Source organism: Schistocerca americana, chromosome 2, assembly GCF_021461395.2.
Source record: "Schistocerca americana isolate TAMUIC-IGC-003095 chromosome 2, iqSchAmer2.1, whole genome shotgun sequence".
Lineage (NCBI taxonomy): Eukaryota > Metazoa > Arthropoda > Insecta > Orthoptera > Acrididae > Schistocerca > Schistocerca americana.
Genome location: NC_060120.1, coordinates 835,506,213 through 835,523,385, shown reverse-complemented (window position 1 = coordinate 835,523,385; position 17,173 = coordinate 835,506,213). Strand labels below are relative to the sequence as shown.

General features: G+C 42.1%; 1 protein-coding gene across 3 annotated transcripts in view; it reads left to right on the top strand.

Moving 5' to 3' along the window:
• Nucleotides 1-17,173, top strand: part of LOC124595539 (long-chain-fatty-acid--CoA ligase 4) — a 260,221-nt gene that overhangs the window by 159,436 nt on the left and 83,612 nt on the right. The window lies entirely within an intron of this gene.

Genomic DNA, 17,173 nt, shown 5'->3' with positions numbered 1-17,173 from the left:
AGCGTTCCTGTATATCTCCCTGTTAAATGCAGACACTATATTCGTCATTAAGTGTTATGTACGCGGCCGGACAACTGGAAAGCACATCTTATTATACGTTGTCTTTTTTTTTTTTTTTTTTTTCCGACACTTTGGTATGAAACCTGTATGTAGCCTGTAATCTAACCAGGTAATCAGTGGAAGGATTAAGAACAGCTTTTTTTAGCATCGTGAAATCATCGTTCTGTTCTTCCTACGAAACAACTTTACATAAAGTCGCAAAATTTTTGCAGTTGCCAGTAATATGTGATGTACCGGTAACTTGAAATAGTTTACCATTAATATGGTGTATTCTGAGGGCATTGAAGGAAGCGTTTCTCCTGCAATAAGTTTTATCTTCAGCGTGAAAATCTCTTGCGTCGGTAGCTGTATGCTGCTTAATGCATCTGTTGCCGTTAAAATGAGAAGTAGCATAGTCCCTTGGGTAGCTCCTAGACTCGAGTCTTTGGAGAAATGTTTACAGGTGCAATGGATCCATATGTAGGCAGCTGAGTTGCGGAGCAGAAACCTAAACGGTGTGGGAGTGAAGCTATCTTGGCTCAAGCGTCACTGTCTTTCGGCAGAAATCCACGGACACGGCTAGCCCTGAAGGGCTGAATAACGCAGTGGCCTCCCATTATAGATTTCCTGTTTAGAAATGAGTCAATCTTGTCTGGTATTAGGCGACCATCCACAACATTTCAACTAAGGCCGCTCTCAAGTAGTCGGCTTTACAGATCTGCCGATTTTAGGTAACAGGAAATGGCGGACACAAATACCAACGTTGTTGCTTCGGAAAGCCTGAAACCCATGAGGTGAAATTGTTCACTGACAGTACTAACGCAAAAGCCCAAGGCTCCACTCGTTGATATTTTTCGTGTGGAAAATTTTCCTGTAAAAATTTATTGTCGCATACGTTTCGCAAATGCAGGAACCGCGAGTTATTTCGTGTGAACAGTAACTATATTCGTTACGACCTGGTTGTAAACAAGTCGTTTCGGCGTTTGCAGGTTCCATCGTCCTCATAAAGAAAGTTTAAGCTCAGTGGCGCACAGCTTGATGGACTCTAGAAAGTTTACTGAAACAGGTTTCAAAGTTATTCTCAGCGGGAAACCTTGCACAAATGTAGGACGTAGTACGCAAATTGCTTTTGGAAGCAGCAAGTGTTGATGGCATACGTCAACAGTTAGACTACTCACTGGAATGTTTTCTGTATATGAGAAGGAAGACTGTTGTTTAACGTAGATTAGACGTTCAAATACTTCTCGGGGTGAATCTGCCTCCGCGAAGGAACTATCAAAGAATATTTGGTTTTTGTAATTCAGATTGTGATGTATACTGATGCCTCAAGTTACTGCTTTCAGTGCCCATCTTCTCCCGGGTGAGGGTGGGAAAAACAAATACCTCGTTATGTATAAATTACATATCCACTATTTTCTAAGGTTATGTAGATAGAATTGAATAGTTAGCCCATTTTGTCTGTTCTGGCTGTCGCGCAAATACGATTCAGAGGTAAGAATCCACTCCAGTGGTAGGCAACCTGGTCCGTACCGTTACAGCTTTCATGGTGGGTGGTAAACGTCGGGTATTTTCGTTTTTTCATGAAATTTGGTAAGTAATTATGCTTTAATTTGCAGCAGCTCTGCTTTATACATTTTATAAAGTTACTTCCATACTTTATAAATCACCAGCACTGTGGGAGGTTGGAAAATTTTACTACTAACAGATCTAAAAGTGGCTCGTAAGTAAAAAAGGTTGACTACCTCTGGTGTAGACAGTAGCTGCTTGAGCCGATAGATATTTTCATTGACACACTGAACGACGTTGCTCACTGGTTAAGGCTCCGGACTCGCTTTCGTGTGCTCCATCAGATGTATGCGTTACTTCCCGTATCACACGTCATATATTGACCTTTCTTTGATGTCTTACGGTGTCTGAGCAGGAGTAGCGTCTTCACTGTGCTGGGGGACATACCAACCCTTTTCCTCGCTATGCCCTAGTCATCGGAACATGCCCTGTATATTCTTTTATCGATGATCTTGCCAATATCTTCAATTTATTTCCTGGGAAAGCGCCACAGCCTTTGGTCACTGTATTAATCGCAACTCCATTGCCTGTTAGTTGATAAGTGGATTAATAGTCCAGGAGCGGACTGCGGGATAGGGGATGGGGCGGCTGTCATAGCTCCAAGCACTTTAGCAGCAGTGTCTATTTTTCTAGTTTCCAGTTTCTAACTTTCGGAGGATGAAGTGCCTCGAAAATGAAATTCTAGAACTACAAGCTACGGTTAACACAATCTATTGCTCGAGGGGCCTTCAACACGTTCAGCCTGTCAACAAATCCGACAAGATCAGTGAGTCCACAGGTAGAAACTAGACTACAGGAAGCTGAGTGAGGGAAGACAGCCGGCCGCGGTGGCCGTGCGCTTCTGGCGCTGCAGTCCGGAACCGCGGGACTGCTACGGTCGCAGGTTCGAATCCTGCCTCGGGCATGGGTGTGTGTGATGTCCTTAGGTTAGTTAGGTTTAAGTAGTTTTAAGTTCTAGGGGACTTATGACCTAAGATGTTGAGTCCCATAGTGCTCAGAGCCATTCGAACCATTTTTTGAGGGAATACAGGAAGAGACCCACTAAACAAAATATACAATTTCGCAAACGGAAGCGGCAAGTGTCTGAAAAAAACAGCGTTCCCCTCGATCAACTTTCTTCCAGGAGCGCTAGTCACACTTTACACAGAAATGTAAAATTCGGAAGGTAGATGACTTCCTACCGAAAGTAAAACTGTGAGCACGGGTCGTCTCCGTGCTAAGGTAAAATCAGTTATTGAAGTAGTGGAGAAAACTGCATACGTTATCTGCACATTTTAGTCTAACCTTCATGGTAGGCGTAAGATACTAGTTTTCAGTATTTTGAAGAGGAAAGTGGAACGGTCATTCGTCAATAACACATGTCCGGAAATAATTAGGCAAGCATGCATTGTACAGGTAGTAAAATTACAGGAAAAACTCCATTCAGTGCATAACTTAATTGCATCTTTGTGTTTTACAGAGTTTTCGCTGCGTTTGTGTACGGTTATTCTGATGCAGCTACACGTTTAGCACAGTCAAATTCACTGGTTTTCGCTCACACTCATTTATTCACTTGTAATGCATGTCTACACTGGCCCTACCAAATCTTAAACGAAAATGCTTCAATATTCTGGTGTTAGTAAACATTACGATTAGTTGATTTGTAGTGGTAAACATTTTCACAGCTGGTTTGTTTAGTTGGAAACTCGGCCGTATGAGTATAAAGCAAGTGTACCAGCCTCTTCTGCGTTGCTTTATTTCCACGGAGGCCTTCAGAATACATACCAGATTGCACAATCTCTTCACCCTGGGTTCAGTAACACGTCAAATCACTGAGGAATGCGTTCTTACATATGTCAATCCGCATGTCTCAATCTTTAACAAAAGTGAACTCTCTTTCAGTCCTGTTCACCTTCTTAAATTACTTACAATTTGTCCCTGTAAGAACACACATTATTCTTAGTTGCAAACTCATTCATGTAATTAACAACTTCCAGTAATGCATTTTCAGTTAAAGTTGAAGCATTTTTCTTGCATCTGAAGTCTTGGAAAATAAATAAGCAAATCACAATTGTCTTGACCAGTGTTAGTAATCTAAAATAACGTGTACAATTTCTGTACAACAGAATTAGCTTCTTACCCCAAGTAGGAGCTATTTAACTAAATCTAGTTTCCGCTAGTGATTCGTGTGCTCGAAACCTAAAAACTTTGCAGGTTTTATTGTTTTCGTGTACTCTGAACTTCTAATTTCTTTCTGGCTTTTTGTCATTTTCAACACTACGTAACTGCTAGACGCTGTTGTCAATTCCTACTTAGATTTTGCAGGTAAACTACTTAAAAGTAAGACATTGGGCCGTCTTAAAGCTGAGAATGACTCTAGTTACCTGACAAGCGATAAAACTTATGTCCTGGGCTAAGGTTGTTTTGCTGGCAAACTATTAAACGTTGAAAGTTGGGCTCTGGACCAGGGCTGTACTCTTAACATAAAACCGTGAAACTGTCGTTTTGGAAATTCAGCATTCGTGGTTTCGGTCATATATTTGAAGAATAGTTAATAAAGGTGACGTAATAAACGCAGTTGCTTTTTAGCAAACAGACCTGCACGCGACGTTGCTGGAAAACAGAAATTACATGTCATGAAAGTTAATTCCATTGTTTACTTTTTCAGAGCTAAGCTCGAACATAGCCATATACTGGTGCTGGTGTCTGAATTTGAGCACTACCGCCGAATGGATGTCCATCCAGCATTTACTTAACTTCTATTTTCACGAACGACAGTAACTTCGAACTTGAGATTCGGTTTGACGAGAATACTGGTCTTTGAAGCAACTCTAGACTACAAATGAAACTGTAAGCATGAGACTTTTTGTCAGAGGAAAGGGGGCAGCTGAAAGCTGTGGTTTTTGTGAGAGCGAAGCTGCCGTACGGCGGTTTGTACTAGTCTTGTAAACCCGCAGTGTTTGAAAACAAACGGGAAAAGTCATCCGTTTTCATTAAAAGGTAAACGGATGAATTTATTTCATTCAGCTTTCAGCCCTCTGACAAAATTACCGCTAGTACCTTATGAGCACTTCACAAATTTGTTTTGGAACTTGCATTACCCACTCGGCTTCCTTGCACCAGCCGTTCTTTATGTAAACATGTGAAGATATTGCGCAAATGCGGGTATGAGTTTCATATATCTGGTTCTAAATTAGTATCCGGAGAACTGCCATAAAACTTAAGTAAATTTGGCATAAACTTTTCTCGAGCTTCTTGATGTCTTCGTTGAGTAAGAGTGAACAAACACTTCGCCCTAAGTCTTCAATCAACGATATGGTGAAGTTCGTAGAGTAACACGTGACAGATGCGCGAAGAGATAATTTGTCAAAGCCATGTGCAGCGCAGACCTCTTTGAACTGTAGAACATATCTGAGGACAGAACAATCCCGCGATAAGATCCAACAAAACTGATGGCAGTACACGTAAGCTGTTACATCAATTATTACCGCACCAGTCGTAAACTTGGAAGTCGACATCGTTAAGTAGACTCTTATCGTTAGTCGTGGTAACCTACTGCGCAAAACTAGAGCTAGATTTATTTCTAGAGGAATTTTCCATGTTACCGACTGAAGTATGTGGTAGGTGGTAAGGTTTTAAGCTCGCTGCACAAAAATTGGTATTCCAAATTCCCGGAGGGTCGTGGATTCTCAGCGATATGCGAATGCTCCTCCTGCCAGAAAAGAAACTTCTTGGCAGATTAAAACCCTGTGTCGGACTGGGGCTCATACGTGGAACATTGATTTCCTTGGGCGGTAATATTGATGAGCTAGTACCTAGACAACTAAAAACTAGGGTTCAGATTAAATTACCGAACATTGCCTGGCGAAAGGATTTGCTGAGCTGAGGATGAACAGTTATATGCGTAATAAACATTAAAATTACATATTATTGCTAGTTATGGCTTTCAGGTTTTTGTCACCTTTAGTTTTTGGTATGTCTTTGGATGATGCGAACTTAAGATTAAAACGAATATACAATTCTGCTTTTATCACAGCGACGCTAAATTTTTCTTGCGTCAGACCAGAAATGATTCGTGTAACTGAAGACTCTTTGCTCCATGGGCCTGCCATTATCCTTCTGATAATTTTAATTCAAATAGATTAGACAAACATATGAAGTCAAAAAGCAAAAGCGTTAGGCACTGAAGTTAAACTGATTAACCGGTGCACAGTGACTGGCGGCGCGGGTGGCGGCAGCCGAACGCAGAAAGAGGCGGACGACGATCAAGCAAGGTCGCTTGCGGCAGCGCACCAATGTTTGTTGACTTGGTTTCGCAAATCAATAAATTAATGGTATGAATGGAATTCTGAAAATACCGAACCACTCGTGCTGAAATACTGAACAGTTCGATGAAGAACCAAAGACCTGGCAGCCCAGCTCAACACGCCCCTTAACAGCTTCAGTTCTATTGATCTGATAGAATTTAATTTTCCGGGAGATACGAGGCAACTTTATCCCTGATAAGGATAGAAGCTGAAGCAATGAATTAGTGTGTGCTTCAGCTTCTATCCTTAACCAAGATAGTTGACCCACGTCTTCAGGAAAACGTAATTCCATCAGATCAGTAGCTCGCTTACGCCTGAGGTACAGGCAGAGTTTCTCAATAATGTAAAAAGCTGCCGAATATTCCAGTGTGACTCCGCAATACTGACGATTTAAAAAGGGAAAAGTGGGCTGATGTGAATTGAAGTTTTAGGGAGGACATTGAACTGGGGTAGTTGGCACTAGCGTGGTAGCCACAATGCTACAATGTTGTGGAGATTAGCACATCTGCCTAGTAAGCGGGAGACCGGGGTTCGTTCCGGGCGTGGCACAGATTTTAAATTCATTGCTTCATCTTCTACCCTTGTCGAAGCTAGAGTTCTGTCAGTATCTCTTCCTGCTGCGGTGAACCCAACTGCGAACAGATCGAAACTTTCCCCTGCTCTTGAAGCGGTAAACAGCGGCGCGGTCACTTTTCGAAGTGTCAACTGCGCGTGATCAGTTTTTGATTAAAATGCGTGCAGAGGAATTATCAGACTGATTGCTAAGCTAGGCCAGACGTAGGTTCTACTTGACAGAATACTCATACCCATAATGAGGCTCTCGACATGATGGTTAGACACTGAAACAATTTTCATTCTTTATAAGGGACATTTTTAAAAAAATTCTGGCAACATCTAACTATACTGTGGGCGTAAATTTCAAAATAACACAGTGATTGACGGTTGAGGCGTAAAATTCATAGTCACAAGCCTGTACTACTCCAGTTAATACTTTCTAGTACGTAACTGTTTCATTAGGCAACAAAATAAAAAGGGATATAGTAAGTATTATTTGAAACATGAGTTGTAAATAGCTCATAAAGGTGGCAGCATAATTGCTTTTAGTTGAAAAGCACAGGATATTAGTAGTTTGATATTTTAAAATTTTAAATAACTTACTAAAAACCACTTTTGATAATGGCGGCAATATAGACCTGGGCTGATCTTTTAATACTACAAACATGTAAACAACAAATAGTCCATTAGAGGCAGATGCTTTACATATTAAAGATCACTCGCGTAATTTAATAAAAGACTAACTTCAGAGTGTAAAACGGAAAGCTATCGGTGGATTCATTGATATGACTTGTTAAACAGAATGTGACTTGAAGAATCGTTTAAGCAAATACGCGATTTATATGCTACTCCCCCTCTATTGTCCCGAAATTTTTCTTCCAGTAACCATCAGCTTGCGGCCTCTTTAACTTGTCATACGCTGTACTTTAACTTTAAAGTCCCTTTCTAAATACTAGTCACGTAAGAGTAGATGATGGCACATTCGAAGAAAGTGACTAATAAGTGCTACCAATTGTTCGGTGCAAACATTACCAATGCAAATAGCATTCGCGCGCAGTCGAACTGTTTATAACGCAGCTCATACTGCGTAGTAGACTTGTTTCCTCAGGTAATGCTGAACCTGATCTCGCGTAATTGGGCAAACAGTACACCTTTTCCCGCGCGATCGGTACCCTCCCATCCTGCTTATCACTCCTGGAACATGTTGAGAGAAAAGCTTTAGCGACGGCGTAAGGATTTTTTTTCCATTGTGGAATGGGTGGTTCCCACTGAAAGTGAGCAATGTATATCACGCCTCCGTTGAACCAAACGGTTTTTCCGCATGCGGGCATTTCAAAACTTCAGCACCAAGAATAAATGAATAGCGATGTATCGAGCCGATGGTTGTCTCCTCATAAAGTTAAAAACATAAAAACACAGTAAAGGTATTTTCCAGTTTAATGGAAATACTATTGGCATAGTCGCTAAGATGGAAATGAGATGCGATCAACATGTACGTGTTCAGGGAATTGGCGTCAGTTAACCTTGGCTAAAACCTGTTCTCCAAACTCCTTACGTAACGCTATGCCTGGAGAAATTTTTTCTAGAAACTACAATTTATAAAGGTTTAAGTTTAATGCAGGTCTCAGTTGCTTCGCTCCATTTGAAGCACTGGTGCATGTTGCCCAACGGATTAGGCAACACGAATTGAATAGTCTGGGATAGGCATCGTGAGAATCCAATCCAGGGAGTTCTTGGGCAAAGCTGAGGCGTTTCTTCGGAATAATGGATTAATGTTCTAATCACATGATCCTGGTGTGGCGCAGATAGCACTAAAGACGAGTACAAGAGAAATACTTACATAGCTGTAACGACGTATTATGAAAAGCGTCAACAGCAAACTACTGTTCTTGTTATTATAATCTCTCACTATTTCTGGGCAGCAGCGTCGACACTGTCCCTTTTTTTTCCGGCTGTTGGTTGCCGTACAATATATTCCAGTTTTCTACGTGCTATCTGATATTAAGCGGGTGCGCTGAAAAGTAAAGCGTCCAAATCCTCAGCTTTTTAAATATAAATTAATATTCCATCTATTCATTTATGGAGACATTTCTCAAGTCACCCTGGCGACAAACGCATTGTTCCCAACGAGACCAGGTGATTGATACCGTCACTGTAGAAAGTTTTACGGAGCCGCAACCTCAGCTCTGCTTGCACCGCTGGTCCTCGAAGGTTTTGCCTTAGAAAGGGATGAAAATCAGACCGGACCAAGTCTGGACTGCATGGAGGATAACAAGTAGCAGTCAACATAAGGCGTCGGATTGTTGCAGACGTTCGTGTGTGGTCTGGCGGTGTCATGCTAAAAATACGGGTGTTCCGTGTTGATAAAATCTTCAAATTCTAAATTCATTATAGCACGCTGTTTCTCACGGACAGACAGTTACGTTACACACCGCCACGTTACACGCCAAAATTGAGTCTTCTTGCGTCAGAGAGCTTGCAAATATGTAGATATGAAAATAGATATAGAATGTTAGCGTTTTTATTTAAAAAGCTGTTTTTACATAAATCCGGAGGCTTTCAACACGTCCTCGTATATAATGGTCACTGGACTCTACCGGACGAGGGTAAGCAGTGATTTGACACTGGAATCCTTCGTAAGGAAGGCCATCCAGATTTAGGTATTTTCTGCTTTCCTTCAATTGTTTCGGGCAATTACTGCGTGAAAAGGAAACGACCGATTTCAATCACAGCATCTCCTAATATGAGCTTGAGCTCTCCGTCATCGACGGGATATGAAACCAAAATAATTGTAACTCTTTGATTTAACTCTAAGAACTGCCTACAGTTTTGATTATAGAGCTGCAAAAACATAATCTTAGGCGTGTACCGTCTTTTCGTAAGAAGTTTGACGTTTCGGTAAAATATAGGCTACAAGTGATATAATTGAAGAGTTTTCCGAAAGAAAGTTTGTTACATTGTCCGCTCCTGAACATAAGCACGATGTTTAGCTCTGCGACAGTATGTGAAGAGCAGTATGTTCCATGCACAGTGTGTGGCTCTTCGGAATTATGGACGGCTTCTGTAACTCTTCCCGTAGTTATTCTGTGTCATTGGGCTTCGGAAAGATTACGTGTAATTGTTCCCAGGAGAAAATAATCGGAATTAATCAGCAGCGAGTAGCATTGTGCCAAGTCTAAAGTCAGTGAGGGGATTCGATTTGCGAAGAACTAAGAGCATATTGCTCCCCATTGTTCCAACGGCAGCAGGCAGCCAGAGGCGTATAGGAAAGAAAGTTACGGAAACGGAACTTGATACGGTTACCATTGTCAGTTAATGGGTTCAAATTATTCAGGGGCCAAAGTGGGTAATTTGGCTTGGGTATGGCTGTACGTCCACGTCAGAATGTGTTGCTCGCAGCATGTATGTAGGCCACGGTGGGTGTGTTGTGTAGCAGTCTGGCTGGGGTCACGATCCACGACACTACTGCGCGCTCCGGGAAGTTCGCAGACCCGCAACCGAGGCGTTCTCGCTGTTAGAGGTGGCTGCTGGCGACAGGACAATGTTAGCTATACCTTCATCAAAATAACAAAGCAGTTGAGGCTGGCATGGGAGTAGTCCATGATGTCGGTTCGCTTTTGTCTGCGCGCACAATATGCCTGCGGCGGAGGCAGCAGCAGCTGGCAGGTTGTTCTCTTGAATGCCTTCATACCCTTCCCATCAACGTGCAGTATTGTTTCCTTAGCCCGGTGGTAATAGTTAAATCACCTTTCTCTGCACTTCGGCAAGTAGTTTAAGATAGTGTCGTGTAAAATCACACCCCGCGGAATCAACGAAAACGAATTGGTCGTTAACTACCGAAAGCGATGACAAAATAGCAGACAAGACAAAGCTAATTCTGATAAGTTTTTATGGTAGTTGTCCTGTAAGGAACTAGCTCAGAATAACCTATTCTGATCCGGCTGTAGTATGATTTGAGCCTGGTAATGGCAGTTAGCACCAGTTGCTAGATAACAAACTTCAGGTCCTTCTATCTTTCCGAAGAGATCTTAAGCCGGGACTATTCCCGGCCGTTTATTATTAATCACACGAAGTACACAATAACGTAGCAAAGTGAAATAGCTAAATACATTGGTCAGTGTAGCGCAGACGAGCGTACCACCGCCCAACTAGTAGACAAATCTTCAAAAATATAACCATCTTGCCCCGGCAATCAGATGTCAATTCATTGTTTAAAGAAACCGAGAACATGTAATGAGTATTGACTGTTAACCATTTGTCATGAAATGTCGACACTTTCATCATTTGCCGCAAAACGAAAGATCCACATTCAAATCGTCACAGTAAGAGGAAATGTCAAACTTAATGTTGATACATCAAATTACTTTTCAACTCGTATGTCGTGGTAAAAAGGTACGACCTTACATAGTAAACTTGGGTTGCATTCCAGTCTTTCGTTAAACCCCGTCACTCTAGAGGATGGTGAGTATTGAAATATACCCCAAAAGCCCCACGACAAACAATGAAAAGAGACGAGGTACTGGCGGAATTAAAGCTATGAGGACGGGTCGTGAGTCGTGCTTGGGTAGCTGTCGGTAGAGCACTTGGCCACGAAAGGCAGAGGTACCGAGTTCGAGTCTCGGTCCGGCACACAGTTTCAATCTGCGAGGAAGTTTGTCAGCGCACACTCCGCTGCAGACTGAAAATTTCATTCTGTCCCACAGAGGAATCACCGAAGTGAAGACTAAGTAAAATGAATCCTTCTGCCATAAATTTAGCTGTACGTCTAAGCATGTGAGTGCGTGTCCAAAAGTTAAATAATTGGTGAATAGCTGCAGATCGGGATTCTACGAACACCCCTACAGTTCTGACTGGACGGTAAACCTTAATCTCCCTTCCTTGCTAAAGTTCTGATCTGTGGTATACTACGCATACTTCAGTGTGACAGTGAGCCGCAAGCGTTAACCAACGAGATCGTGGACCAGGGAGGGAGGTGAGACACAGCTCCACATCCCTCTAGCGCGGCTGGCTGACACACCACAGGGATTTCTGCTCCTGCAAAAGCAGAGCTGATCCGCGATGACAGTTCTCACCGACCTTTCTTGGGCTAATGAATCTTAATCAGACCCCGTGATGGACCTGGAGAAGCATCTTCACTCGTTTCAAAATAAGAATGGGCGACGCACGACGCAAATCAAAGCGGAGTACGCAAGGAATTCGGGAATGGCTGCAGCAGTTGCTTGCTATAGTTTGCATCTGCAGTATCTCCAGGCATGTAGCAATGAGTTTCTTCCACGCTAATTACGTGAAATGGATCAGAAAATAGTTTGCACTGATATGAAGTACCCTCCGCCATATACTGTAGTTACTTGCTGAATATTAAGTACTATGGCTAGTGGGGAAGTGCCGGACTACAAATGCAAAACACGATGTTCAGTCACCGCTTCCTCAGCATCTGGTGATACGTATGGGAAAATGTAAAGCAGTTTCGTGGTTTGAACTTCCTGTAACTGGATGGTTCAGTCAGTACAAAAGTCGGAGGAAGGCAAGAACATTCCACCTGAAACAGACCATGTCTGTGGGGTTGATGCCAACATTGCTTACAGCTTTATATATTATGTTTGTAAAGGCTTTGTCTCATAGATGATTGGGGTGAGGCTTGTATTTCATTGAGACTGCCTCTTGCTGGTGACAGTTTGCTGTGGATGATGACCTGCAAGCGTAAGGCAGGCACGTCGCATGTGACAGTGATGTGTCCCTTCCGGGTTCGCTCGGCTGTCTCAGGTGAGGCTGTTCGTCCTCCAGAGACTGCGCCGAGCAGCCAAACAACACAGCCCGCGGCGGCGTTGTCAGACTCACGAGCCATCCGGCAACGTGAGCCCGCTTGCGCTTCCCGCCTTTGGGAACGCGCCGAGTGCGGTTGCTGCAGGTCTGGCCACCCACCTGCTCTACGAGCGTGTGGAGAGCTAGTGAGCCTCTCGGCACGAGCCACCTGTCAGTTTCTCCAGAGAGCACAAAGGGCCGCGTGGGCTCAGTGGGGACGGCACTTTGCTTGCGCAGTGGGGCGTACAGATATTCAGGCGAGGCTCTTAACCCCCATTCGCGAGCATGTTGCTGACAGGTGTGGACGTTAAACTTACCGAAAATGTCATTTTTAATTTTTTTGAGCTCATGGACAAGAAGTTCCCAAAGTTTCAATGATGAAAAATACATGCATGGCACAACCTTCCTGCCACGCCCACTTTTTGACGCAACACTCCAATACTAGCTCGGTGAACGAAGATTTCGTGGATTACATTTACAAGGAGAGGCTTTCAAATGGTATCCTGAATTCTGTCAAGCCCACTTACAGGTTTCTGGCCGACCCTGAACTAAAGTATATTCATGGCAGAATCCAGAATCTGTCTAAATTCACTCATACGGAAACGGTGCCCTTAAACCACGTTTTCATCTGTTACAGTTGTCAGAATTGTAACTTGTATTTGATGATGGTAACCTAGGGAGGATGACGGTATTGGCGAGAATGGGCTTTAAGATAGGTAGTTTCACTCAAGCCGCCTTGAGAGATTCACAGCGCCTCTCTGCAGCTGTGAGGTCAGCTGAAAACCTGCTAAAACCAGAAGAGAAGCCATGACGGGAAAGAGGACACAGAGTATAAATCTAGGGCCTTCTGAAGAGGTGACATAACGAAAAAGCGTTCACTTCAAATACAGATTTTCTGAATCGTACTGCAAAGTTTATATACCTTTTCCTCAAAATCTATAAAGCTATAATTATGAAATTTTGTACACGTACTTCTATAAACCCTATAAATCTCTCCTCAATAACAAATTTTCAAATTCTGAGTGTACTCGTAGTTACGGGGCAAAGTGAAATTTTCTCGAATTTTTATATTTACAGAATAACTAAAAATTATTAAAATCCTCATCTCCTATATTCAAAAAGCAAAGACAAGCTTACTGTATGCAAAGAGATTAAACAGGAAATTTTGTGGAAATCTCTTGAATAGTTTAAGAGTGTTATTTTTGAAAATGTTTAAATTCCATAAAGTTAAAGGTATGTAATGCAAGAAACTTAACAGGAAGAGTTTTTCATGTAATGCTTGTTACAATATTATTTTGTATCTTCTGAATTCTGGATTTGGTGCGTCTTTCAAATAGTTCTTTATGGTTTCCTTAAAGACTGGCATTAATCAAAATACTCCCAAATTTGTACACAGGTGCGGGATAAATAGTTCAAATGGCTCTGAGCACTATGGGTCTTAACAGCTATGGTCATCAGTCCCCTAGAACTTTGAACTACTTAAACCTAACTAACCTAAGGACATCACACAACACCCAGTCATCACAAGGCAGAGAGGTGCGGGATACTTCCAAATCGCACAGCTATTAGAGAATAAAGTAACGTGAAAACTAAATTGCCTCAAATGCCATAAATTCTGACAATTAACTCCGGATCATTTGTTGCTTGAGTGTCTGATCACCTGGATGAGTTCTTAGCCAGACCGGTATCGTACCAGCCAGGAAAATGCACACATTCACCTGTTGCCAAATAAACGATTATAGTGTAAAGTGAAAACCGGCACACCACAGCAAGCTGAGTAACGGAAGACAGAAACAACCCCTACAAAAATATTGCTGACCAATTTACCAAATGATAGTGAAAAATTTGAAACAGGATTCACCTCATACACTTGAAGACTTGTGTTCGCTTTGTGAAATACTGATAATCGTTAGTGCACACTTCGGTTTTATGTTGTGTAAAATAACGCTTTCAAAGTTGAGTTTGTTTCTATTCTTAAATTACATGGTATTCTCGAATCTTCGGAAGAATCTTTCAAATTTTATAGTTCTATGAATTAAAATTTCTTGGAGCATTGTGTTGAAGCGATGTGCAAATAACTGCTTTAAATATTACGGTTTGGTATATTTTATTTAGATTGGAGGTATCTGCTATGCTAAAATTCATCGTGACGGCACGTTAGTTTTGTCGTGGAGGGGAGGGAGGGGATCGCAACAATAACTCCCTGAATCGAATCCCTGGATCTGTTGCTGCCTCTACATTCCAGATTGATGCTGGTAAGGTTAAAGTCCACTGTCAAAGTTCGTGAATCATCGAACTTGTTAAAGTAGCATACAAAAGATATTCCTGATACGTAGAGCGCTCACGGTCTGTCACTTCTGAGATTGCGACAGAGCAAGTTGCTGCAATGGTTGTCATTCCGGATGCTTAATCTGAAGTCGGGCTCAGATCGCTGTCTAACTGCATGTTAGGTGCCCGTGTTTTCCGTGATGCTACTAGAGCCCTCGCTCTCCAGTCTAAACATCAAAAGGGCACTTGCATTTAGTTCAATCCGGGCTGATGTTGCGTGTCCACCTAATCGACATCATGTTAAAATCTTAATTTTCTCCTTCCCTCTGCTACGCGTGGAGGTCATAACTCTTTTAATAGCAGTTTACAGTAAGATGTATAGCCGAGCATTTTTCAGAGCTACAGCTAGAGATAAGAGATTTTTTCTCACTGAATCTGTCCTTAAAACCTCTTGATTGCCCAACGAGCTTTGAACGTCTTAAAGAGTGCTCAAAGTATACATATTGCTGCAACACTGACCGTTAGCGATTTCGTGTGAACATTCCATGTGTATTAATCAGATTCAGACCCATAGATTCAAATTTCCAGTCTACTTCGAATGAGCTTTGTATATATTTTCCTCTGTAAACGTAAGGTAAAGCTGCCAACCCGAAGGTTCAACAAATGTGACGCGATGACGAGGGATGGTAAAATAACTATTTACAAATTATTGTGAGTTAAGACATCGATGTTTCAATATCGAAATTAGATTTTGACAAAAAGGCTATTTACTACCGCTCAGTTTTTCATTTACACGAATCTTTCCGAACGTAACTCATCAGTGCAGTTGTTGAAAGACCAGAAACAGCATTTGGAAGTAGTCACACATCGTGTTTTGCCCATATGTTGAATTTGACAGCAAAAATACTTATTGGAAACTGACAAACTGCCAAACTGCCAGAGTTAATTACTGCTGTGACTGATGTGGTTTAAACAAATTGACGAGCTAAGAATCAGACCTCACACTAATAAAGTATCCAACAGATGGAATTCAACGTTCTCTAAGTTTGTGTTTTGCAACTGCATCCAGTGGTTCATTGTCATGCTAACAATCAGCGAAATTCAGCGGCCAGTAAAAGCAGCTACTCATAGATTTGCGTAGAAAAGTACATTGCAAGCAGTAGTGCTAATAATTGCTATGAATTTCAAACACCTGGCATGCATGGAATATACTACTAGAGAGATTATGAAGAGTAATATAACAAATGAAAAGTATTGCTATCATTTTAGTATGTTAATATGTTAGCTACATCAACGTTGCTCTGTATTAAATTCAAAAACGGTTCCAAATATTATAGCATGTTCGAAGGCAATCAAAACGACTAAGGGTTTGCTTGCAGCTGTTGAAACAGTCAGAATGGGCAACACCTGGATGCATTTCGGGAAAACAGGTAAACCAAATTAGTTATAAGCTAACGTTTTAAAGCAGCACAAAAGAATTGCGAACTAGACCAGAAAAGGACCTAAATTAACAGTTGTTACGAGAAATATGTTAGAGCTTCAAGAAGTTGGATTAGAAGAACGTAATCACGTCATCGGTACTAACTATAAATTAGTTTGCATTTCTGTATTCATTTACTGATATTCATATTATTAGACATTTAAATGTTGCTCTCTAAGCCATTATATAAATTAAGCATTTAACCTAGTGTCCCCCACCCCCGTAGCTGAGTGGTCAGCGCGACAGAATTTCAATCCTAAGGGCCCGGGTTCGATTCCCAGCTGGGTCGGAGATTTTCTCCGCTCAGGGACTGGGTGTTACCATTATTTCATCCCCATCGACGCGCAAGTCGCCGAAGTGGCGTCAAATCGAAAGACTTTCACCCGGCGAACGGTCTACCCGACGGGAGGCCCTAGTCACACATTTATATTTAACTTACATGTTAAAAACATTATTTTGGAGTCTTATCGGCTAGCTGTTTAGAAATTGATGAAATCAGCGTGGATGATTTGCCATCAGACAGCGCCAGTTCGAACCGGCTTACCCAGCCGGTTATAGAGAAAATACGCATGAAAGGAATGTTGCTGATTGGAGCAAAAATCTTTCATACTGCTAGAACAGATTAATGTGTTATATTCCACTCGGATAGGTTCCATCAGCGCAATAAGATAGCAAATAGTAGGTAGCGGGTAAGAATAGGACTGCATTTAATTACTCGAAAGGTGCGCGATGACGTAAGTAAAAACTAACACTGGAGCATTGCGTTGTAGTTTGAAGTCAGTGTAGCCGACGGCAAATAATTACAGAATTCTATTGGCTTGGTCAGCAAACTGATGGAATTATCTGCGTGTGAATGACTAGTCTGCGAAAAAGTGCTGTAATTAATGACAGCTAAATAGCGGCGTAAGCTTGCCTTAATCACTTGCATCGTGCCGCAAAATACGTGTTGCCGGAAGGTCCTTCTGTTAGGTTATATCCTTGGCGTGTTCCCCATAAAACAAAAGACGTGCGAAAATACGATGTAATAGCAAGGTCCGCGTCCTGTGGGGACGGCCCCAAGGCGGCGCGGTGAGCATGGAGGGTATTGTTTTAGTTGTCACGGAAAGCCGATCTGTACGTCGTTGCGTGTCGCGTTTGTCGGTCCGACCTGTACAAAAGCGCGTTTCGTTCCTTTCGG